The following is a 26319-nucleotide window of genomic DNA, read 5'->3' on the forward strand; positions in this document are numbered from 1 at the left end:
AAGTAATTCTAGATCCTATAACCGAGAACCTTCTAAATGTCAATCACTTAACAGCACAGATGCTCAATTCCCACATGAAGCCCCACAAGGTGTTGACAGGTAGCTTTCCCTGGGTGATGCAGGGACCCAGGCCTCCTACCCAGTATCTCCACCATCTCTGGGGATCTTGGCAAACGGTGAAAAGGGGGTGTAGAGCACTGCACAGGAGATTGTGATGGACCAGGGGTAGACGTGTATGTCTTTTCCACTCATGTTCCATTGGCCAGAATTCCGTTACTTGGCCATGCCCAATTGCAAGGGTGACTGGGAGAGGTCACCTGCTTGGATGGCCTCCAGGTAGAGGCAGTGGGTTCTGGTGGACACATAGCCCTCTCCACCACAGGTCTCTTGCTTTGAGTGGTCATGACAGTGTGGGCCGAGGCTCTCTGCTGTGACTTCACAGTAGCAGCACCCGGGCAGCTGCCGGGTCCCTATCCCAACCACTTAACTCAGGATCTCTGGGAATGGGGCATTCCCATTACGCATCTGCATTACGGAAAGCACCGCAGGAGATTGCGGTGTACAACCAGGTACTCTGTGCAGAGAGCAGATTCTGGGACAGGGGCCACAGCTGGGCCACCTTCCCCATGCTCAGGAATAATTAATTATGAGTTATTACGAGGTGACAGGCTAGTGTGGCAGGCAGGCAGGCAGGCAGGCAGGCAGGAATAAGCTATTTAGAAATAACACGGTTGCACTTCTGCATTCTAGGGAAGAGGCTGCTTGCACCTCACAGGTGGGCAGTGACTTGAGTGGCTCCTGGTGGTTGAGACAGGTGAGGACCTCACCTGGGCAGGTCCGGGTAGGGGAGGGCAGGGAGAAGCGGGTGACATGCTCAGCTTGGGTATAACTCTGAGCTTCCCAGGAAGCCACCTGAGGAAGACGAGGGAGATGTTCCACGCCACGGAGTGGAGGGCACATGTGAACGGGGCACGGGCCAGAGGGAGACAGTGTACGCCCAGCAGCCACGGCATCCGGCAGATTCGAAGTTGTTTCCTTCCGTAGAGGTCCTCTCACCCATGGACCTTGACCCCTGTGTACAGCAGCCTGTGTTCTTGTACCGGTGGGGTCTTGAGGGTGTGAAGGAGGCGGAGGGAAGTGTGTGGTAGAGTTGTTATCTGGGTTCAGGCAAGGAAAAAAGGAATTCTGAAGAATTTAAATAGCAAAGGATTCTGCAAAGGCAATATTGGGTACGCGTGACACAGGGAGGGACCCAGGGGTCACCCTTCAGCCACTGGCTGGATCTGGCTGGCCACGGGCACCCTCTGCTCCCTCTCTTCAGAGCGGCCTTCCCCTTCCTTCCCTCTGACATCCTGATGCAGGGCTGGCCAACGCCTGGCTCTCTGCTCGTCCCCCGCGGGCATCACTGATTGATGTTGCGTTGCCCAGGGCAGGTCCCTGCTCCAGGCATTCGTGACCAACAGATCACAGATGACACAGGAAACCAAACTTATTTCTTTTCCGGGGTTAACATGACACCCCCTTCCAAGGCAACGTGTGTGCAATTTCGATGAAATTGTCATTGTCTTAACCCCCAGGAGCCAGGAGCCAGGGTTTCATGCCCCTGGGGGCAGGTGGCCCACCTGGGGGCTATGGCTGCTGACCTTGCCGAGGCCTAGAGGCAGGCCAGTTTGCTGGTGGCCCTGGTGCAGCCAGGAGATGTCGTCTTCCAGATGAGGACAGTGCAGGGCCGTGCTCCGGACTCCCCAGGTCAGGGTGGCTGGGCCGCCCACCCCTCTGGAAATGAGGAAATGAGCAAGGCTCTGAGCTTCTCAACTACAAATAACTTAACACATCTTCATGGAATACTTAGTATATTCCAGGTTTGGGGAACATAAAAAGAAATGAATGGTCCCTGCCTTCAAGAAGCTCTGCCTTCGACTCTTGGGTGGCCCACCTAAGGAAACCTGAGAGCACTGTCCCGGTGGCTGTCACACCCTTCTCCTGACCCTGTCTCCAGCTGGGGAGGCCTGCGCTGCGCCCCCCCCCCCCCCCCCCGCCCCCTGCTTCACTCTGACTTCACGGTGGGTCCTGACCTCCTGGGTTCTGTCCCACAGGCAGCATTTGCCAGCTTCATGCCCTCTCCTGTTCCCAACCAGGCCCCGGGCTGCAGGGAATCACGGGGCTGCCGGGTTGGCCCGGCCCAGGGGGAGCTGGGATCACACATGGCAAGGGGGGCAAGGGCCAGTGATCACCTCCATTGCCCTCCGGTGGGTTTCTTTCCCACCTGGTTCCTCCTCGGCCTTCCTAATTACTGTTCCGTCCTAATCCCTGGGCTTCTCTTTGACGATTCCCACCCGTGGACTGTTTCCAGAGGGAAAGAGAAAAAGGCAAGAACAGTGAGTATCAGGGCGTGGGCTGAGCTTATATCCCGAGTCCTCTCTTCCCCGCTGTGTGACCTTGGGCAAGTTGCTTCTGTCCTCTGTTCAGTGAGACTAGCAGCCTCCTGCTGGGATTGTGGGAAGACCAACGACCCAAGTGTCCGGCCCACGGCCCACGTGTCTGGCAGGCTCCAACTGCTCCGCGAGCAAAGGCCGCCGTGGCTCCTTGTTAACGCATCCTTGGTGGCTGGGGTTGAGGTTTGCAGGTCGGCCGTGGCGTGTGGGCTGGAGACTTGGACATTCTCCTTTTTTTTTTTTTTTCCACCCAGAGCTGCTGGGACTAAGCTTTCTCTCATCTCTTCAAGGAAGATATGACACCAACTTTGTTTTAGCAGAGACAAAACCCAAATAAATCATCCACAGAGGGACCAGCAGGCTAATAGAATGTTCTTAAAAGGGCATTTTATTTTGTCAAATTGCTCTAGTGCAGCTGATCTTTGCTTGCCGTTTTTTTTGTGTGTGTGTGAGTGCAGATTTCTCGAGGGTTTGTTTGCAAGGTTTGAGGAAAGCTGCGGCCCTGACATCTGTCCCGCACCCCTCGCTCTGTAGCTCTGTCGCCCTGTTCCTGCCAGCACCCAGCCCGCGACATCTTCACCTCCACCCCCCACGTGCAGGAGGAGCAGGGGGAGACGTGGGAGTGGATGGGGGGCCAGCGGGGGGTGGGTGGGTGGGTGGGGAGAGCCCCCGAGTCCTCTTTGGGGGTCCACGGTTTGTGCAACGCCGGGACCCGCTCCGAGCCCACCGCATTATCCAGGCTCGTTTTCTCTTCTTATTTTCTGAAAAGCCGTGTGTCAGCACAGGCGTGGCAGGTGTGCTCGCTCCCCGAGACTGCGCCCCAGCTCGGGAAGAAAAATGCAGACTCGGAGAGAATCCGGAGTCAGGCGGCTCTCCCCTCGGGTGCAGGAGAGGGGAGGAAGCGCGGGGGTGGGGGGCGGTGGCTGGCGTCGAGGGGTGCAGGCTGCCCAGCCTGCCCAGCTGGCCGGGGGGCCTCCTCCGGGCTGAGGAAAGAGGCCCCCATAAAGTGACTGCCAGGAGTAGAGCAGCTGGCTGGCTCCCTCCCCCCATCTTGCTCCCCTCCCTCCATCCCTTTCTCCCTTCCTTCCTCCTGCCCTCCCTTCTCCCTTCCTCCCTCCTCCTTCATCCATCCCCCCCATTCCCCTCCCTCTCTCCCCGGCCTCCCTCCCGTGCTGGGCTAAGGACCTACGGCAGCCCGGCTCAGTGCTCCAGGCTCCTGACGGGGTCCAGCTGCTGGGGGTGAGCCTCTGCGCCCTGGAGCCTGCTGGGGATCCAGGGGCTTGGGTGCAATCCCCATGCTACTGAAGCTACTGAAGTTCTGGGTGGTTCTCCAGGAAGCATCACTGTGCCTGGATGGACAGAGAAGGCCCTTGGAAGGCAGGGGAAATTTGGCCCAGGTCTCAGTTTTTCAGGGGGAAGGGTGTTCTCAACAGAGGGAACAACCTGTACCACGGCTGGGAGACGGGACGGGGTTCAGTGTGGTGCGTGGGGAGGCCGGGAGGCTCAGGGAGGCCTGAGCAATCACCGTGTGGACGGAGACTCCGGGCTGACGTGGGTAATCAGTACATATTTATGCATGGTGCTCCTGCCACGTCCGGCCCAGAGCTCCTTTCGGGGGAGGACACAGAAGGTCCTGGTGAACTGTCTGCCATCCCCTGGGGGAGATAGTCAATGAACACTCCTTCAGCCTCGGCCTTGAGTCCCGTCTCTGCCCCTGTCTGTGTGCCAATCAGTTCACCCTTCCTGAGTCTCGGTTTTCTTGTCTGTAAAGTGAGGGATGATAGTTCCCATGATGGCCCACGATGCTTTGGGATCTGAATTAGCTCATATGTGGAAGGCTCTGGCACCACATATGTCATCTCCTTTTACCTCCATGATGACCCTGGAAGGAAGGTACTATAATCTCCATTTTACCCATCTGGAAATGGTGGCTCAGAGAGGTTGGGCAACCTGTCCAAGGTCACACAGCTGGTAAAGGTCTATAGATGGAAACTCAGGCAGTCTGACTCCTAAAGCCTGAATGTTTAATAATGACCTCCCAGAAGTCAGCATATGGACTTGGAACAAGACAAATACGTCAGTAAAATGGGGTTGCCCAGATCTGGCAGGAGCACAGGGGATCAATGCAGGGGTGATGAGCTGTGAAGGGCCATGGGGACGCTCGTCTCTTCTGTGGCTTCTTAGCATCCCATCGATTGTACTCTCCTGGACTATGGGGTGGATGGGAAGAGGGGGATGGCTGTTTGGGGGGGGGCAGGGATGCGGGGAGGAGGGTGGCAAGTACAAGAGGAAGAGTCCTTAGAGGGACCTGCCCCCTCCCATCTGGGTCCCTCCCTCTCTCCAGACGCCCAGCACCAAGGTGTCTGGGGAGCCCCGTGCTCCAGCAGAGGCCAGGTGGGTTTCCATCCTCCCAGCGGTGCCTTTTCTGTTCCCATGGGACCTTCTTGCTCTGGATACCCTTTTTTCCAGGAGTTTTGGTCTTTTCAGATCCTGTCTAGGGGACCTCTTATATTCCCTGGGCGCACCTTCTGAACCTGTGCTTTGGCCTCTGCCTCCCTGAGCTCTCTCTATTCCCATCCCTCCCGGAGGGTGGACAGTGGGGCTCCTCAGGTCCAAGGATGCGCTCCGTCATAGCTTTATTCCCGGGCATCACGTCCCTTAGAAGGAGCCCAGACTACGGTGTCCCTAGACTAGGTCCCCAGTCATGACAAGGACTGGCCACACGATGGCGCCCTGGGACCATCAAGCACCTGCCATCCCTCCAATGGCCCCTGGTCCACTGTCACCCCTGGGCTGGTCTCTCCCTTAAGTGTTTCAGTGGCACCAAATGGTCTGTGCTTTATCTCATCATTGTCATCCTCCTCTCCACCCGCCCCTTCCTCAGCCCTCTGTGGACCCAGCCACCTGGAACTGGGCTCAGGGAAATCTTTAGGACAGGGGAACAGACCTTTAATGTCCATCCCAGGGGACATCCGGCTGCCTGGCTTGGGGCCCCGAATACAAATCTCTCCTCCTGGAAGTCTGAGGGCCAGGGCTGACACAGAGAAGGATGCCATCAGCTGCCAGGGGCCTGCGGAGGAGTGAGAGTTCACAGCTGCAGCTGGACGTAGCTCCCACGGCACACGCGGCCCAGGCCAGCGGTGCCCTTTCTCGGGCCCTGCTGAAGCTGATGGAACTACCAGCTGCAAAAATTGAGGCTTCTTTCTTTCTTTCTTTCTTTCTTTCTTTCTTTCTTTCTTTCTTTCTTTCTTTCTAGATTTTATTCATGAGAGACAGAGAGAGAGAGAGAGAGAGAGAGAGAGAGAGGCAGAGACACAGGCAGAGAGAGAAGCAGGCTCCATGTAGGGAGCCCGATGTGGGACTCAATCCTGGGTCTCCAGGGTCACTCCCTGGGCTGAAGGCGATGCTAAACCGCTGGGCCACTGGGGTTGCCCCTGAGGCTTATTTCTATGAAAAAAGAAAAACCCACCTCAGGTGAGGGGGCCTCGAGTGAATTTCACACATGCTCAGGAAGCAGGGACAAGTTTGGATTATAATAATATAACCATTTGTGGTGTACTTACGGCATGCCAGGCACTGCTCGAAGCACTTTGCGTGGATTATTTTATTTGCATTGATTACCCCCTAAAATAGGTAATGGGAGAGGATTTCTAATGAGCATCAGGCCTGGGAAGGAGACAGATCTTGTTTTAGTGCCATGAAGTCCAGGGTACGTGCAGGATGGAGATGAGCTCCTTCAAGTCATAGGGGTGGAGAGAGAAAAGCCTCCTTTTAACTCACAGTGTATACTGAGACCTGCCACGGCAGCCTCTTCCCTTCCTACCCATTTGCTTTTCAGGGGAAGGAACGGTCCGCAGCTGGAGTTGGATCCTGATTTAATAAGGCAATAACCAGAGAAATGCATTTCGATTATTAAGCATTTGTTCATTAGGGCTCAGTTGCTCTGACCCAAATAGCTGCAAAGCAGTCATTACACATCAAAGACATTTCTGTTTATATATTTTGTTTATTTACCATCATGAACAAACATTATTGCATCAATTAAATGTTGATTAGGGGCCCATGATTTGAATTAGATTATACACAGAGCGTCAAGTCGTTTTTGCATCTCTTTTGGACATATCATCCATTTCTGTTTTAATGTTAGAATACAGTTCAATCCAAGTGTTAGAGGCTGTGACTGGTTGACGCGATAGGGTGGCTTCTGTGCACTTCCAGGGCTGGGTTGCAGCCTCGGACTGTGTGACGGTGGCCTGCGTTCAACATTGGTGATTCATGGATGTGCCTTCTCTCCATTGTGATTCTTGGCTTTTGGGGGGACTAATTTCTTAAAACACAGTGCAACACAATGCAATAACCCCCCACCATCAAATCCTTAGATACTGATCTCCAGGGTTGCACAGTTGAGCTGCCCAAATGAGACTAAGTTCTCTAAAATCGGTATTGAAATCAGCAGCATTGAAATCGGGAATGATACACTGAAAGACTATACATAGTTTTCCCAATCACTTAATTCAGAAGCACGGAGATGACATACCTCAACAGCTTTTTAAGAATAAGGAAAATTTGGGGAAATCTCTAAATGTATGAGAAAAATACTTTTTAGAAAATTAGATCACAGATAGACCTTTTTAAAAAAATATTTTATTTATCCATTCATGAGAGACAGAGAGAGGCAGAGACATAGGCAGAGGGAGAAGCAGGCTCCATGCAAGGAGCCTGATGTGGGACTCGATCCCAGGACCCTGGTATCACAACCTGGGTTAAAGGCAGATTCTCAACCACTGAGTCACCCAGGTGCTCTCATATATAAACCTTCTTGCTTTTTTGAGTCAGAGAAGGGACCTGAAGGAGGTATCCTGACTGGGTTGGGCCCTCTTGGGCTTAGAATGGGACCTCCCTAGTCCCCAGAGTCTGCCTTCCTTCTACTGCAATCTCTAGGTTAGCTGAAATAGGACTTCCCACGGGAATGTGTGGGGTGGGGGGGATTCAGATCTTCTGGGATGGTGAGGCTGATGAAAACTTCTCCCCACCCTGACCGCCAACCCAGCACAGGAAGGCCACTGACTGAGGCCAGCCCTGGGGAGGCTGTGTTCAAGCTGTCCTGGGTCAGTTCTACCGGGCGGCATGCAGGTGGGGGGCACTGGGGCAGCCGGGATGTGCTCCAGCCACGTGGAGCTGTGAGGCTCAGCTAGGAAGGCCAGCCCTGTACCTGTAAGGTAGGGTTTATTCTGGGATAAAGGAGAGGAAGAAAAGCTGGAGGGTGAGGGACAGTGGTGGGGAGTGAGTGACCTGCCTGCAAAGGCCAGTCTGCTTGTTGAAGGGCTTCTCCACTTCCAGCTCAGGTGTTTTCAGATATTTTTTTTTTAAGATTTTATTTATTTATTCATGAGAGAGAGAGAGAGAGAGGGAGGGAGGGAGGGAGAGAGAGAGAGAGAAGAGGGAGAGAGAGAGAGAGAGAGAGGCAGAGACATAGGCAGGGGGAGGAGCAGACCCCCTGCAAGGAGCCTAATATGGGACTCAATCCCAGGATTCCAGAATCAGGTTCTGAGTCAAAGGCAGATGCTCAGCCGCTGAGCCACCCAGACATCTCAAATTTTTTTCTAAAGATGTATTTTATTTTATTTTTTTAAAAAAAGATTTTATTTATTTATTTGAGAGAGAGAGGGAGTGAGAGAGAAAGTACAAGCAAGAGAGAGGGAGAGGCAGGCTCCCACTGAGCAGGGAACCTGATGTGAGACTTGATCCCAGGACCTTGGGATCATGACCTGAGCTGAAGGCAGACACTTAACTAACTGAGCCATCCAGGCACACCAAGATTTATTTATTTGAGAGAGAGAGAGAGAGAGAGAGAGAGGGAGGGAAGGAGGGAGAGGGAGAGAGAGAATCCTCAAGCAGACTCCCTGCTGAGCACAGAGCCTGACACGGGGCTCCGTCCCAGGACCCTGAGATCATGACCTGAGCCAAAATCAAGAGTCAACCACTTCACCAACTGGGTCCCCCCAGGCACCTCTCAAACTTCTCTTTTTTTTTTTTTTTTTTAAAGCAATGAAACTCTTTCATCAAATGACATCCTATGCCAAAGTCTGATATATAAACACTTAAACATAGTTGAGGTGAGGGCGGGGTCCATCTCACTCACCCCCTTGGCCCTCCACCCCATGGCACCCCCAAGTATCTCTGCCCAAATCCTCATTCTCTGCAAACCTCCGCATCAAGATAAACGGGACAACCCAAGTCTCAAAGCCTGTCTCCAGTCCAGCTGTGGGCCAGGAACAGAAGGATGACTGGGATGAGACCTTCTCGAAGTCCCAGGCTACCTGTGGATATTCTGATTCTGGAGGGCTGGTTTAGCCCAAGAACATACTGTTAAGGGGATCCCTGGGTGGCTCGGTGGTTTAGCGCCTGCCTTTGGCCCAGGGCTCAATCCTGCAGTCCCGGGATCGAGTCCCGAGTCAGGCTCCCAGCATGGGGCCTGCTTCTCCCTCCTCCTGTGTCTCTGCCTCTATCTCTCTCTCTCTATGTCTACCATAAATAAATAAATAAATAAATAAATAAATAAATAAATAAATCTTAAAAAAAAAAAAAGAACATACTGTTAACAAGATCCCCCAGTGATTCTAACGCAGTGCGCAGCGCTGGGGGAAGGGCACGGCACGGCAGTGCTCCCTCTCAGGGGCTGACTCTGCGTCCGTGTCTCCCTGTGGGTCACCTGCATGCAGAGGTGCTCAGAGAGGGCTTGAGTGATTGGAGCCTAGCCAGCCTGCAGTGGGAAGCCACCTCTGCTTCTCCACGGGGCACACTGCACAGACATCCGGCTGGTGGCCATCGTCATAATAATCTTAATTACTGTTGCTATTCTAAATGTAAGGTTTGGTGCTTACGAGGTACAAGATCCAGTGAGAAGCAATTTATAAACCTTCTGGTATTTTACCCTCATACCAAACCTTGTGATATTAAGTTCATTTTGTAAACGGAGAGCTGAGACTTTGGAAGTTAAGGTCTTGTACAAGTTCATACTGCTAGTTGGTGGTGGACGTGAGCCTCACACTCATGTCTAATGTTCCCCAAAGCTTTGGCATCTTGACCTTTATGTTGTATTGAGAACCTGGGCATACAGACTTTTCTCAGTAGTGAGGATGATGTCCTCAAATGACCCTTGCTCCAATATAATAGTGCCCAATATGGATAGTAGTAATGGTGTACGTCTGCCCAGTAAGTGACCCCATCTGCCTTCTCTGAAACAAATCCCACCCACACGTGGCCACAAAGGTCGCATGCTCCAGACTGGGCCTGTCAGAACGCCCCATACCCTTTGGCCCAGGGTGGACACTGGATCCATATCAGACCAATCGCATGCCTTCCCCAGGCAAGTTAGGAGGGGAGGGAGAAGGAGCAAGGCCTGGTGACCGAGTCTTACTGGTCAGGCCCTTCCCCAATTCTGAATTGCCAGAGCACCTGTCATTCTCAGCTATGTCACAACATTTCATTTTTTGCTTTAGCCTTGTGTGAGTTAGTTTTCTGACACTTGCGACCAAAAGAATCCTGTCTAATTGAGCATCCCATGTCAACATGCTGGTCCCTCCATCCTGAGCCCCCTCTGAACTGCCTCTGAATCACCACTCTCTCCCTGCTCCTCTCTGCAGACCATGCTTTCTCCCAGAGTGGCCAAGGGTTCTCTGAATACTAGTTACTCCCAGGAAGTCCCCAGCCCCACCCAAGCGTATTTATTTAAAATTTTAATTGTAGTAGATAGGCATAACATAAAATTTACCATCTTAATTTTTAAGGGTCCAGTTCAGTGGCATTAAGCACATTCACATTGTTGTGTGACCATCACCACCACCCATCTCCGGAACTTGTTTATCTTCCCTGATCAAAACTTTGTATTAATTAAACACTAACCTCCCCCCCTCCCCACTTTCCCCAGCCCCTGGCAATCACCGTTGTCCTCTGTGTCTACCAATGTGACTACTCTAGGGATCCGATGTGTGTGGAATCACATAGTATTTGTCTTTTTGTGGCTGGCTTATTTTACGTGGTAAATATCCTCAAGACTCATTCACATTGTAGCCTATGGTAGTATTTCCTTCCTTTTTAAGGCTGAGTAGTATTTCACTGTATGCGTACATCACATTTTGCTCATCCATTCATCTAATGAGGGACACAGAGTTCTTCTACCTTTTGGCTAATCATGACTAATGCTGCTATGAACATGAATGTACAAATATCTCTCTAGATCATGCTTTTAATTCTTTTTTTTTAAAGATTTATTTATTTATGACAGACACGGAGAGAGAGAGAGAGGCAGAGACACAGGCAGAGGGAGAAGCAGACTCCATGCTGGGAGCCCGATGCGGGACTCGATCCCGGGACTCCAGGATCGTGCGCTGGGCCAAAGGCAGGCGCCGAACCACTGAGCCACCCAGGGATCCCCCCCCTGCTTTTAATTCTTTTGGCTATATATCCAGAAGTGAAATTAATGAATCATATGATAATTCTATTTTTAGTTTTTTGAGGGACTGCCATACTATTTTCCACAGTGGTTGCACCAGTTTGCACTCCAATCAACAGTGCACAAATGTTCCAATTTCTCCACATCCTTGCCAACGTTTGTTATTTTCTACTTTTTTTTTTCACCTATTAGCCATCCTGATGAGTGTGAAGTGGTGGTAGTGAATTTTTAATAATGATAACTGTATCAGTTGTGCTGCATAAATACCATTCTAAAATTAGTGGCTTTTTTTTTTAATTTTTATTTATTTATGATAGTCACAGAGAGAGAGAGAGAGAGAGAGGCAGAGACATAGGCAGAAGGAGAAGCAGGCTCCATGCACCGGGAGCCCGACATGGGATTCGATCCCGGGTCTCCAGGATCACGCCCTGGGCCAAAGGCAGGCGCCAAACCTCTGCGCCACCCAGGGATCCCTAAAATTAGTGGCTTAAAACAACCACCATGACAGGTGCCTGGGTGGCTCTGGTTGATCATCTGACTCTTGATTTTGGCTCAGAGCCGTGGGATCTAGCCCCAAGTCATGTTGGGCTCCCTGCTTAGTGGGGAGTCTGCTTGAGGGTCTCTCCCTCTGCCCCACCTCCTGCTCATGCTCTCTCTCTCTAAAGTAAATATTAAAAACAAAAACAACCACCCTGATTCTCTGAGTTTGCAAAATGGGCTGAGCTTAGCTATGTGGTTCTTCTGGTCTTGGCAGGACTCTCACTCACGTGTTTAGGGCTAATTTCAGGGTTGACTGATCTAGGATTATTTCAGCTGGGACAACTCATTGGTGCTTTGTGTCATCTCTCCTACAGGGGCTAGCCTGGCATGGTCACAGGAACTCTGGACAGAACTCTATAAGAATAAACTGAAATGCGCAATGTTTCCTGCGGCCTAAGCTTAAAAGTGGTATTCAGTGACCTTCTCTGAATTCCACTGGTCAAAACAAATCACACCAGGCCAGTCCATATTCAAGGCAGGGTGAGAATTTACTCTACCTCTTGGAAGGACTTCCAAAGTCAAATTGCCAAAGGATGCAGATATGGGAAAGTGAATAATTACCACCATTTCCCAAAAATCTATCATAACTTTTCAATAAGTTTTTGTATCAGACCGCAAAGATGTCCATTTAAGATTCACTCTGAGGCTCGCCCAATTTATAAGTTTCAGGGGCTCTGGTTCACCTCCAAGATTAGACTATGCTGGGAAGCATGGAATCAAGGCTACTAATTCATCTGTTGGCCAAGAGCAGTTGACTCTAGGTTGGCTTGGCCCATGTAGCCTTGTACTGTTAGTGGCAGCCGTTATGCAATTGGCTTTTTCATCATCTTTAGAAGATGACAAGTCCCACCTTCTCCTCAAAGCCTATAGCAACCAGGGGAGCCTTCACAGGGCTCCATGGCCTGTGTAAAAGCTCAGAAAGTCAAAACTAAATGAAGACTAATGGTTTCTAAAACTCAGAGCCTCCCCCTGAAACTAGATAAATACAGAGCTAGGCTCAAATGGTCAGAGCTGTTGGTGGCAAGCGTGGGGGAGCAGGTACCCCCAGGCATTCTGTTCAATGCTCAGTCCCTGGAGGCTAATCTGAAAGATCTGGGCAGAGTTTCCTGCTTCATTATTTCAGTTACTGCTACACTCATGCTGCATGACAAAACATTCCCAACTCAGTGGCAAACAACACTAAGCATTTATGGGTCTGTGGGTTGGCTAGGGTTCAGCTGATCTTGGCTGGGCCAGCCTGGACTCCAGGAAGTGGGTTGGGTTCAGGTCTGCAGCAACAGAGCTTCATTCTTGCACCAGCAGCTTACCAAGGCAAAGTCTTCTAACAGAGAGAGGGAGAAACAGAGGACAAGTAAATGATCTTAAACATTTGAGGCTTCTTCTTGATCATGCCTACTATTGTTCTGTGGGTCAAAGTGAGTCATGTGGCCAAGCCAAACATCAACAAGGTAGAGAGACCTCAACTCTTCTTTCATTAGGAGGGTCCAGTGAGTTACATGGCCCGGGATGAGATGAATAATCTTAATACGAGGGAGTAAAAATTAGGACTCCCATATTTACCCAGAGTGGTTTGGAGGTTAAGGTATTGGGGTTAAACCTAAGTTCTGTGCAAGTGAAGTTTTTTATATGCTTATTAGAGAATATCTCATCAATGGTTGGCCTGGATCAGCGGGAGGCTATTTACAGGAGGAATGGAGGATTCTTATGAAAATGAGCTCCTTTGGGTTAGTACAGAACTGAGCCAAGGAGCTTCCCCAAGTAACAGAAATCTCCATCTTTGAAGGAATTTCAAAGTTCCTTCCAAATTTCAAATTTCCAGTTCCTTCTCCCACCTGGCCCATGCCTCACTGTTGACTCAAAACTGGTTTCTGGGGAGAGGGCATTGTTTCAGTAAGACTGGGAGAAGTCAGGCCTAAGCAGTGCTATTGTGTGTCTCCTTCTGTGAGCTGACTATGGAAGGGGAGAGGGGCTTTCTCTTCCAAACCACAGACCCTTACTGTGGGGCTTTGAAATTCTAGCATGGGCAATGGTTATGCTTGGTATCGGGCAGGACACGGAAGTGCCCTGTAGCAGCAGACACAGAGTCCCAGAGAAGCAGTGGCACCCACGGAACTTGGCATGGGTGACCTCTTGTTTAGAGTGACAGATTCCAAATGGGTGGGGAGAGATAAGATGGGGGACAGGTGAGCATGCCCTTCTGGGGTCTAGTCTTGGAGACAGTGCATGACTGGGCCTTACTGGCACACTGTCCAGCATGTACCATGGTTCCAGCCATACTCAGGCTAAGGCCTAATGCCTAGGCTGTCCTCCCTGGACTTTAGGAATATGATGGTTAATTCAATTCTATCAGGAGATTACAAGGATTGCAAACAATGTTTTCAACACTATTCCTTTGTTCATTAAGTATCCAGCACATTCTCTGTGCCAGGCCCTATGGTAGGAACATCGAATAAAGAAACATTTCCTTAGTTTCAGGTGTTGTTGATAATGGGGAAGGTGATGCATGGGAGCAGGGGGTAGGTGAGAAATCTCTGTACCGTCTGCTAAATTTTGTTGTGAACCTAAACCTGCTCTAAAAAATAAAGTCTATTTTAAAAAAGGGGAAAAATTCCTGTTTTGAGAAGCTCATTATCTAGTATAGGGCAAACTACAGCCTATGGGCTGAATCTGGCCCACCAACTCTGTGTTGTAAATAAAGTTTTATTGGAACACAGCCATACGCATTTGTTTACATGTTTTCTATAGCTGCTTTAGCATATAAGGGCAGAGTTGAGGGGTTAAGACAGAGACTATGACCTGGGATGAATACTCTGTTAACTCTGGATTCTTTTCAGAAAAAATTTGCCAATTTGTTGTCTAGTAAAAAACAAAAAAACAGGCAATGACAATACAGCATGGTAATCCTGTGACAACAGTAAGCACAAGGCTTTGGGATCAGGGAAGGCTTCTTGGAAGAGGCAATGTCTAATTCAAGAACTACAGTGGAGAGATCACAGGCTGAGAAAAGCATGAACAAAGTCCAGAGGTAAGAGTGAAGGTGGGATTTGGGTCTCGGTGTAACTGGGAGCTAGGGTGAGGTTGGTGCTTATCAACAGCGGGGGTGTGCTCTGACCTGTGCTGATGATATGAGTGCATTTGACTCTCTATTCCTTTTAGGCCTGGATTTTGTTGTTTCCAATTTACAGATGGGAATGGATGTGACAGTAAAGGAACTGACATTCACGGAGGCCGGTGGATGGAAGGATGATTCGAGTGTATTTGCCACATCTTGTGAGTGCTGGGAGTGGGTTCTGGTTAGAAGCTGGGGTTGCACCCTGGCCTTGCCTCTAGGCTCCCAAGAGACCAATATTAGCTGGTGATCCCTGTGGTAGCCTGGCAAGACTTAACCCAGCTCCAGAGTGTCCTGTGCCCACACTCAGCCTTCCCAGGGGGGCTGCCTGGCACAGGGGTCCCCGAACTCTGGGCTCACCTGCAGGTCTGGCCCTCCTTCCTCTTCCCTCCCATCAAAATTGTGTCCTTTGCCCTCAGGCCAATGAGATCTGCAAATCCACACTGGGGGAAAAAAACCCTGTGACTCAGAGCAGCCACTCTCCAGGGCTTGAGTGGGAACCACAAGCATCATGACTTACTGGTTTGTGCCCAGGAGGATCTTCAGGTTTCCCACCAAGTCCAGACACACAGCTTCAGAATCCTGCTCAATTCACCCTCCATCCATCAGCTGATATACTTCCCAACCCTTCCTGAATCTGGAGAAGGGTTGGCTCGCGCAGTGCTTTCAGCACAAACCTACTCACTTCCCGTAGGAAGCCAGCCTTTCCGTCAACTCTGCTTCTGACCCAGAATTTAACACAATTCAACAAATGTTCACCGAGAATCCACTAAGTGTCAGGGAGCAGGGATGAATAAACATGGTCTCTGTGCCCTAAGGAGCTCACATTCTGATGAGAGAAGTTACTGACTTCAGCTCCCTCTGAAGTGGCAGCCTTGCTCTGCGGAGGTTCGGGGTGGAACTGGGCACGCTCCATGCACAACTGCCCTCAGCCTTTCCCAGCAGAGATGGGGCCATCCCTGCATGCCATTGTGTGGCTGGGAACTCAGCATCTTGCACCAGTGGGGGCTGGACCCCAAGGAATGGCAGCAGCTCAAGGTAAAAGATGAAGTCAGGTGTGAGTCAGGCTGGGATTAATGAACAGTGCATCTGGCCTGAGCAATGGGTACAGCACTGGGGTCTCTGGAATGTTCCAATAAGGAAGTGTACTCTGGGGTGCTGGTCACCATCTGGTGAAGGCATGGGGAGGAAAGAGCTGACAAGCAAAGAACTAAAGTATCAGGGCCTAAGCCCCCCAACTAGGAGCACAGCAAGAAAGAAACCAAGGCAGAGGAATAGCCAGTCCAACTCTGTGCAAGGGTTGACAAATGTGTCAGGACCCCAGCAGGTTTGCCAGGCTTTATAGAAAGACGCCAGTTTTAAGAAGCTCGGGGGCTGATTCCTCTGGTCTAGCCCTACACTGCCCAAACCTGGTTCAGGGACGCTGGATGGCCGGGGCCTCCCTAAGTTAGAACGCCCATGAGAGCCTCTTGTGACTTGTCACGTTTTCTCTTCATCAAGACACAATGGCCATTTCCACGCAGCGGCTGTCTTCCCGCCCCCAAGGGCTGGCAGTCACATCATTCGCAGAAGGGGCGCCCGGTTACCTCTCAGACCTTGTCCTGGCATTTGACTACCTGCCTTTCTGTGGAGATTTCCAGAATCCACTAAGTAGGTGCTGTAAATAGGCAGAGAAGGGAATGAGTGTGAGTGTCTATGTGCGTGTGTGTGTCTTAGTCTCTACTTACACCGCAGACACACACACACACACACACACACACACACACACACACAGCCACACTCACAGAAGCAGATCGACTTCATCGGAATCAGTTTGCAAACTTCATTTCTTTAGGATGAAGAGACGAGAAAATTATTATTAACATATCAATGGCACCTCCATGCTGGGAACAAGATTACTCTCAGGCGCACACAAGCACCCAGGGAGGCACAGACGCTGTATTTTAAATGTGCTCCGTCTCCGCATCGCGCTCTCCACCCTGCCCCCATTCCCTTTTTATTTTTATTTTATTTTTTTTTATTCCTCCAAGCTTGTTTCTCTTGAAATTTCCACCTTGTGGTTGTGTACTGCTGACTTCACATTTGCTGTGGTGTGAACTCCACATCTGTGAATGGATGACAGGAAAGATTAATAGCCCTGCTCCCTTCTCCTTGACTGTGGGCCCAGCTAATGAATAAATAAATAAATAAATAAACAGAGCTCCAATCCCCTAAATAGAGACCCAGAGCCGGGGAGAAAACAGCCTTTTGCTGAATCCATTCTTTAAGGAAAAACCCAACCTCTAATGATCTCTGATTTACATAGTCGGCAGTTTTTCGCTAAACATTTTACAAAGACACAAAAGTTTGGGGTGGAGGGATTGCCCCCACGCTCCTGGTAGACGGAGGCTGGGGGCCCGAGAAGCCCACAAGCCAAGCTGAGCTGGCGCAGAGCTCGGGCTGGTGGTGATTAGGAGCCGGTTTCTCACCCAGATCATCTCAGGCCAGAGACCGCTGAGCCAAGTGATGGCAAGGAGGGTGGCAAAGCGACCCCACGGGGGTCCCAGCCGTGGTGCTCACTTACCAGCCAGGAGGAGGCATGTGAGGCCTCATCAGTCAGCTCAGAGAGAGTCTATGCTCACAATGAGGGGGAGATCACCTTCTCCCTCCTGCCTCCTTCTGGCTCCCAATTCCCGTGAAAGGGGAAGAAGCTCAGATGTTCAAGGAAACTGCTTCCCAAACTTGAATGTGTACACAAATTACCCGGACATCTTGTTACAATGCAGAGTCTGATCCTGTAGGTCGAAGCTGGGGCTGAGATTCATCATCTCCCAACCAATCCCCAGGGGATGCTCAGTGCTCTGGGTCCAGGGACCACAGTGGGAGGAGCGAGACACAGTGGCATCGTGTCCTCTCCTCTGTGGCTGTCATCGGAGGACAGTCATCCCCTTCCTACTACCATCCTTGGGGCTTGGCCTTTACCTGGTTCTTCAACCTCGGCTAACTCTACGGCTTGGTTATTGCCGGGCAACGTCAGCCCACCCCGGCAAGGGCGTCCTGTCTAGAGCACGCGTGGAGATTTCGGGCCTTCATGGGCTGCGTTTGAAAGGCCTGCTGCGTCTCACCGGGTCACTGCGTCTTAAACAAGATGAGTTGTTTGACACAGGGAGATGCTGCGGCCGGGGCACTGGCCGGGGGGCAGGCAGGTTCGCGGGCAGCGAAGGCGTCCACCTGCCCCGGCTGAGCTGGCCAGAGGCTGGGGGTCCCAGGCTGCGGACGTCGGAGGGACGGCGAGCTGCTCGTCAGCGCAGCCCGGAGTTGGAGGGGCCAGGATGGGGGTGCAGCAGCCATCCACCCCAACCTGCTGTTCCTGCTGTTGATCAGCTCATGTCACCATCTGATGACAGAGCAGAGAAGAGAACATTACCGCTGGCGGGGACAGGAAGCCCTCAATGCTGGACATTCTCTTGAACTCACGGCCCCTCCGGCTTAAGCAGACCTGGTCCAAAGGAGCCAGGTAACACTCAGGTGGGCAGACTGGCCCTCAAGGAGGTGAAGGGAGCAGACCGGGCTGGCCCTCTGTCTTGTCTTGTCTCAATGCTCAGGTGGGACATCAGGTGCATCCCTGTTCTTGATCCCCAGCTGCGAGTCAGCTTGTGAAAGCCTTGAGTTTTGGGCTATGAATCACCCCAGTGAGCTCACCTTCTTACTCCCTGGATCGTTGTCAGCTGACCCTCATCCAGCCAGGGCGACCCTCATCCAGCTGCTGCCCATCCCACTCTGTCCCGGGACCCCCGCCCCGTCCGACTACTTGTTTCTCTGAGCCTCAGTTTGCTCATCTGTGAGACACCTGCCTCCTAGGGCGGGGAAGGCAGAGAAGAAAACACTGCAATGTGCCCAGGCCGCTGTTTCCCTTAACCTGGCCAGCAACCATTCCGTTGGCCTCTGCACGCCCTCCTCCTTCTACCCTTCCCACGCTGCCCCCTTGGCCCGGGGCCCTTCTGTGCCCTCTCTGATTGGTTAGCTGGGGAGCATCTCCCTAGTTGTGTTTCAGGAAACAAATCCCATGAGATGCTTTGCAAAAAAAAAAAGTCTACAGTAAAAAAAAGAATTTTTTTTTTTTTTTTTGCAAGGGGGGTGGGGAGCAGAAATTGCATAACATTTGCCTCTTGAGGAGTAAATTCAGGTTAACCTTGCCTGGTTCAGCTTTACCCAAACTTGTTTGGCCGTGGAATGTTCCTCAGTATAGCACTTACTACCAACTGAGGTGTCAGAGGCTGGGAACAGCCGACACTCTCCTCTTCCAAAGCCTCAACCTGGGGCCAGTCTGGCCCCCGGGGAGGCTGGGTTTTGTGGGTGCAGGCTCATCCCTATCCCTACAGTAGAAATGGTAGGCATTTCTATCCTGTTTTTGTCTCCTGAACTTTCTGACCCCATGATTCTCTCTGGGCTTAGCTTCCCATGCCGGGTATTTTAGGCTGTCTCTTTGCAGAGAAAGTTGGGACTGAACCTTGCACCCACCTGGAGAACCCTGCCCGGCTCAACTCCAGGGTTATTGCACTGATATAGCCCAGCTCAGCTCACGAACCTGAGACCAATGTCATCTGTGACCTGCTTGTATCCCCTTGGCATTCCTCATTCCAGGAAGCTGCTAACTGGCAGCCCACGGCAAACCTCTGTGACTCTGCCAGGGGATTTGTCTCTGCTGCTTGCACGGAGGCCAGGAGGCCAGACCATTAATGCCTCCTGGGAGGTGCCCTCTGCGCGCGCCTGATGGGCATAGTAGTTTCCTGGGGTGGCTGTAACAAATATCCACAAACTTGGTGGCTTCAAACCATAGAAGTATTCTCTCACAGTTCTGGAGGACAGAAGCCCAAAATCACTATCACTGGGCTGGAATCAAGGTGTCAGAGGACCATGGTCCCTCTGGAGGCTCTCAGGGGGCAGTCCATGCCTTGCCTCCTCCAGCTCTCGCTGCTGCTGGCATCCCTGACTCTGGTGCTTGCGCTGGTGCTAGGCCACTCACATCTCTGTTCCATGGTTCCATTGCCTTCTCTTCTGTTTGTGTAAAATCTCCCTTTCTTCCCATTTTGATTGTATTTAAGGCCTCCCTGGATAATCCAGGATCATCTCCTTATCTCAAAAGCCTTACCTTAGTCATATCAGCAAAATGCTTAAAAAAAAATTTTTTTTAAATTTTCTTTGCCATATAAGGTAACCTTTGCAGGTTCCAGGGATTGGGGTCTGATCCCTTTGGGAGCTGTTATTTTCCCCTGTTACATGAGGGCTGGAGGGAGGATAAACAACCAGCTTCCTGCCCCTTTGGGTGCCCAGATCCATTGCCTGCTTTCTCCTATTGTTCCCGCAAGGAGCAGAGGGGTTGCACCCCCGTTGTCCATAGCAACACAGGGCTCAGCAGCACACTCTGCTGGGTTTCTTCCTCTCATCCCCTCCCTGCCTCACCTCTGTATTCCTCTGACCCGCGGCTCCCGGGAACCCTTCCTAAATAAACTAGTTGGCCCTGAATCCTCCTCTCAAGGTTTGCTTCTGGGGGATCCAACCTAAGAAACCCACCTATGGCCAGCCATCCACAAGCAAAGGCAATAACTTGTCGATTATGCTACAAACTCCAAGAATCTCGATGTATGGAGCCCCGGGGACGAGGTGCTCGGAGCCGTGAATGAAGTGGTGGAGTCAGCAACCACCCTGCAGGGACCGTGGAGCCTCCCACCAGCACAGCCGCACTGCTCGCTCTCCATGCAGACTTCATTCAGCGGAGGGAGGGCATCGAATCTGTATTTACCTTGATGATTCACAGCGGAGCAGAAATCTTGGTGGGATGTAAAGAGCAGAGTTTCTCCCAAAGCCACCATCATCTCTTTGATGTGGGGATTTGACCTCCTCCAGATGCTGGGGAAGCAGAGGCCCTCATTACGCCAAGCAGCTTGCAAAGGATGTGAAGGCTGATAGCTACTTAGAAGAAAGAAGTACCACGAGGTGGACGGGCATAGACCTGCCCACCCCATGAGGTGTGGGGACCCTGGAAGAATAACCTTGACTCCACAGCTCCTGGGGTGAATGGGTCCATCCAATGGTATTTTGGGAAATGCTTTACAATTGGCTTCCGGATGGGGTGGGGGGAGCCTTGCTCTGTAACATTTGCCAATTTCTGTGGTGTAAATACTCTCAGGGTGGCCAGTTTCAAGCGACCAACTTGTTCACTGGTTTGAAAAATTCTCAAAACTTTAACAATGAACTCTTGTAAGCCAGTATGAGCTGGCTCGGGCATGTCACTACCTCCATCCTTTATTTCATTGTAGTTGTTAAATTGGATTTTTATTTTATTTATTGGAAAGGATTCTTTTTTTTTCTTTTTCTAAAATTTTAATTATTTTTAATATAAATTTATTTTTTATTGGTGTTCAATTTGCCAACATATAGAATAACACCCAGTGCTCATTCCATCAAGTGCCCCCCTCAGTGCCAGTCATCCAGTCACCCCCACCCCCCACCCACCTCCCCTTCCACCCCCCCTAGTTGGTTTCCCAGGGCTACGAGTCACTCATGTTCTTTATTACATTTTATTTAAATTTCAAACTTGCAGAAAAATTCCAAAAATACTCAAATAGACCACTGTATGTATATACCCTTTATCTCCATCCACCAGATATCAGCATTTTGCCATTGTTACTTTATTTTTCTTTCTGAACATATATATTATTTATTGTTGTTTTTTATTACTGTTGACCCTTTGGAATGTAAGTTGCAGGCACATGACTTGTTCCTAAGTATTTACCTCATCTTTTCCTCCTGGACCCCACATCTCCTGTACACATCTGTAACCACACTGATACACTAGTATCTAATTTGTATTTGAATTTCACCTATTGCCTTAGTGATGTTTTTTATAGTACTTTTTTCAGATCCAAGATCTGATCCGGGGTCCTGTTTCATTTCTTTGTCAAGCGTCTTTTCTCTCTGTTAGCGTGATTTCCTTATACTTTGTCTCTTTCCTGAATTTTGACATTTTTTTGGAAACATCCAGAAAAGTTTTGTAGGATGTTCTTTAATTTGAGTTTATTTTAGTACGGAGATGCAATTTTTAAAAAATTTGATAAAGAAATATGCTATTTTAAGTTACATACTTACTATTCATTTAAATTATAGAAAGAATATACAAGAAAAAACAAATAGGAGTAAGAAAATAAATATCATTTATTATTGCCCTACCCAGAAGGGGCCACTCTTGACATTTCACTCAGTGTCTTATCTACATGCACACACTTAACTTGTTTTTCCAAAGAGGAAATTATATGTTCATACAGATGTGTCAAGCTTTTATTTGTTAAAATGAAGTGTATGTCTCTCCTTATTATTCAGGATCTCTCTACAACACCTTCCATGGCTACTGAGTATTGATATACATTTATATTATTTCTAATTTTTCTTATAAAGCTCAATGCTGGGGCACATTCATGATAGCTTCCTTGGGAGAATTTTCCAGGGATGGAACTGATACATCAAAAAGCTCAGAAACATTCAACGATTGTGCTAGGTGTTGCTAAATTGTCTTTGGGAAATACACTAATTTCTATTTCACCAGCAGCACATGAAAGTTGTCATCCACCCCCCCCCCCCCAGCCCATCTCCCACATCACTAGGAATTATTTTATGTTAACCTTTGGCATGGACAGAAAAATGAATACTTACTTGTTTCAGAAATATTTTATTATGAAGCATTACAGTTAGGTATGGAGATTAATAAAGGGACTGCTTGTGAACCTAGCACTTGGCCAACTGTATCAGATCTTAACATTTTCCAGTTTGGGTTCAGATTTCTTTTAGTAAAGAAACACTGTGGACACATTTAAAGCCCCCTGATGCTTGCTCCCTGCTATGCTTCCCTTCCCGTTTTTCCCAGAGCAAATGCTAGCGTGGCCTTGGGCTTGTCCCTCCAATACGGTTTTTATCCTTTCACTAGATATGTGCAGTTACGTTCACAGTTCTGTGATGGCTGATGACATCGAGAATGCTTTCAGATGCTTTTTAGCCACTTGTACTCTCTGCTTTGTGCATTGACTGTTCAGGTCCTTCGCCTAATTTTGTTTTTGTTGTTACTCATTTCTAGGAGGCTGAGACACTGGATCAGGCCTCATTTCTCTTCCCTGGACCTGTTTCTCTACACCTCCAGTCCCCTCTCTTCTGAGCTTCCTATAGATCTGGCCAGGACACATAATTCATAGAAATCCTTTTAAGGATCCCCCACTTTTGGGACACCTGGGTGGCTCAGTGGTTGAGTGTCTCCCTTTGGCTCGGTCGTGGTCCTGGGGTTCTGGGATCAAGTCCCACATCAGGCTTACTGAGGGGAGCGTGCTTCTCCCTCTGCCTATGTCTCTGCCTCTCTCTCTCTGTCTCTCATGAGTAAATAAATGAAATTAAATAAAAAAAGGATCCTTCACTTTCTTTTGGACAGAGTCCTGACTCCTCTGTGAGGTCTGTGCTGATGTGTCCTGGCCCACCCTTCACCATCCCATGTTCAATGATCTACCCTCCTACACATTCTCCCTGGTTCCCAGGTCCTGGCATTCTCAAACATGCTACCTGTTCATGACTGTGCTTTTGAACACTCCGTTTCCTCCCCTTGGAATGAGTGGCCTTACGGATTGAAAACTTCATCCATCTGCCAAGGCCCATGTGGACAGCCATCTGCTCCTTCGTTGGTGGTCCGATTGGACCTTGTACAGATTGTAGGACTACACTCTGGATGGAAATGATCTGTTGGCCCTGGATGCCAACTGGCACCTCCTGGTCCTTTGAGTTCCAGTGAAGATTGGTTGGAGCCCCTATTTTATGTTTAAACTTTATCCCAAACCTTCCCGAGTTCTCTACCTTGGCCTCTGGCCCTTCCATTCTCAGGAATACATCGGCCCTGCCTCCACTGCCTCTAGGGTTGAAATTTCTGATTAACACTTGCACACCCAACTGGAAAACTCAGACCCTCCTGCAAACAAAACCACTTCTTCTAAGCGTCTGTGAGTGTGCCAAGTGTAGCAGAATATAAGTGATGCTGTATTTGGGGAATGAGAGGCTAGTGACAGGAAACCATCCTCTTTTTAAATGACTTCAAGTCACTTCAACCTCGGGGCTCCAACAGATGTCCCAGGGTGCCATATTTCCAGCTTTCCGTCCCTTTCCTTCTGGACTATTTTCCCTTTGACCCTCTCCTGCCCCATCCTTCCAGGAGTAAGGAACATTATTGAGCTTGTCCTGCATAGAGAGGTTCAATTATTTTCCTCGGTTGTCACCCAGGCATGTCTTTGGGTCTCACTGTCCATCTCAGGTGGCTCGCTGAGGCCTTTGCACAGGACAGTCTGCCCCTGCTCCCAAAGGGGCTAGCCGGTGATAGGTACTAACCTCTGTCACTCTTAGATGCTTGTCTATCACCAACAAGGCACTGGGGCACCCCTGGAGGACTGGAAGAATGTAAAGAACCAGCTTCGTTGTTGCAAGGGTGGTTATAAAGGATGAAACGAGATGTTTTCCTCCATCTGTTTCTTATGAGATATTGTATTTTCACTTCTCTCCTTATTTTGACTGAATTGACCACACTGGTCATCGTGTAGGCCCAGCCATCTCTGCATCTCAATGCCTCTCTGGCCTTTGTAGCCTTGTCCGCTGACAGCTGGCTTTCAAGGAAGGAGATCAGGGAGCCAAGGTGCCAGTGTGGTTGGGAGCAAAAAGCTCGGCACAGCACCCCTTGGCACTGAGGGTTAGGAAAGCACCTGCCAGCAGAGGTGCTCCCTGGAGCTGCTTGGCCCCGGCCCAACCCAGCCCATACTTGACCACTACCTCCTCCCTCCATTCCTTTGCCTGCTATTTCCATCTCTGTGGCACACTTTTCCTCCTCATCTTCCTCTCTAGCACCTCCTCCTGGATCGGTCAGCATCATCCCTTTGAGGTGGGTAGTATTTTTATTCCCATTTTAGTGACAGAGAAATGGAGGCCTAGAGATATTAAGGCAGAGCTAGGACTCAAAGGCAGCCATTTCAGCTCTGTAGCCTCTATGTCAAAGGTAGGACGGGTTGTAACAAGAAGGGCTGGACCCTTGGCCGAGGAGAAAGGATGGTTGCCATGCTGACTGTTAGGGTCAAACGTGAGTGAGCAGAGGATGTCCCAGGTGTTTAGGGGCCATGCAACAGGTGAGTCAGTGGTAGACTCACGCTTGAGTCCAGTTTTCCCCCCTTGTCCCATGTCCCTTCTAGTACATTACCCTGCTTCACTTTTTCTTAGGCCATCCCAGGGAAGGCTGAGTCACTTGCCTTAGAGCCTGTGATTTTACTATGGGAGGTGGGATTAGGGTCAAGGCTTTCTGAGTCCTGGCCTAGGATTTTCTCACCACAAAAAACTACCCTCTACCCAAGGTTATCTATGTCTTTGTGGGAATTTCTGTCTCTGCTTCTGCCTCCCCTGTGGGGTAGCTAGGTGAAAGACACATTAAGACTCTTCAGACCCAGTTGCCCACGGCCTGGTGGTGTCATGCCTCTACATACTCTGCAATCAAGCTGTTAGAGAAGCCCAGGTTTATGTGACTTCTGGGCCAACCAGGACATTGCTGGTGTGCGTGAGCACAGGGCTGGGTACTCATATCTGCTCAATGCCCACTTCCTTGCCCCCTCCTGCAAGTATGTGATCAAGTGACAGGTCGGGCTGGGCTTTTGATCATGTTTGGTGAGACTCAGGGAATGATTTTTGCTTCCTTCTCTACCTTCACACACACACACACACACACACACACACACACACACACACTCACCTCTAAGCACCAAATGTCTATGGGTAGTTGTGGGGCAGACTTGTCCTTTAGCTGTGGGCCTTCCAATATGATTTGGGGTTTGGGGGGCAGGCGATAGGGAGGCTGAGCTGTCACTTTGAATTGCAAAGTCTCTATCCATAATGCATAAAGGGGCCTCTGCAAGTGGCCACAGCCTCCTGTCGTCCTGCGGCTCAGGGAAATTAGACAGCTTCAGAGCCCCTTATGAAAATGCAATGTATTACCGCTGCTTTTTGACTAGTGAATTATGCATTCAAGAGTGACAAATTCCAAGACGCCGCCTTTATTAGGAACTCGGTGCCGGGCGGGGTGGACAGTGCTGTCTTCCAAGCTTGTGACAGAATGTTTAATAACTTTTTCTGACTGCGCTTCCCGGAGGTGGTGTTTATAATATGTATCCCCCCCTCCACTTTCATTTTAGCAAAAACACTGATGCTGGAGATTATTGCTCTATTTATGCATTTGGAAACTCTTCCTGGGTCAAAGGGCAGCATGATTGGAAATGACAAAGGCAATGACAGAAATCACTTTTTTAACTAATCTGTCTTATGTGCCTGTGACCTTTGACTTCTTGGTTTTTTAAAGACCCGTCCATTTGGAGGCGTCCGCCCTGTGCTGAACTTCAGGCTCGGAGGCAGGAGACAACGTGTACCACCTCCTGCCAGTCATTGGGCAGACTGAGACCTGGCATTGGTATCCAGGTTACGAGAATCATTTTCCTGCGAGTGCGGGCAGGGGATGCTCATGGAGAGCCGCTTAGAGAGTCTGAACGGCCCACTCCCTATTTTGGTTTCGATCCAGTTCTGGCTGTCATGCCAGGTAGGGCGAGGCACTGGGGCTGTCCCATCTGGCCATGCTGGGCCTGTTTTAAGGTTCATCTCTACTAAAAAGGTTTGGTAACCTGTGCTTCTTCGTGGAGTGTGCTGTGTCCAAACAACCCAAAGGTTGTGCTTTCCTGTCTCTTCTAGGA

At 50.0% G+C, this 26319-nt stretch overlaps 1 long non-coding RNA gene across 1 annotated transcript; it reads left to right on the plus strand.

Annotated features, from left to right (window-relative positions):
- The first annotated feature begins 499 nt into the window (after positions 1 to 499).
- On the plus strand, positions 500 to 16586 carry LOC102152115. Its single transcript, XR_005377378.1, has 4 exons — positions 500 to 569; positions 14265 to 14455; positions 14587 to 14700; positions 14959 to 16586. It is a non-coding gene; the product is annotated as an uncharacterized LOC102152115 (long non-coding RNA).
- Positions 16587 to 26319: the final 9733 nt, after the last annotated feature.

The sequence above is a fragment of the Canis lupus genome, chromosome 24 (assembly GCF_011100685.1).
Source record: "Canis lupus familiaris isolate Mischka breed German Shepherd chromosome 24, alternate assembly UU_Cfam_GSD_1.0, whole genome shotgun sequence".
Taxonomy (NCBI): Eukaryota; Metazoa; Chordata; class Mammalia; order Carnivora; family Canidae; genus Canis; species Canis lupus.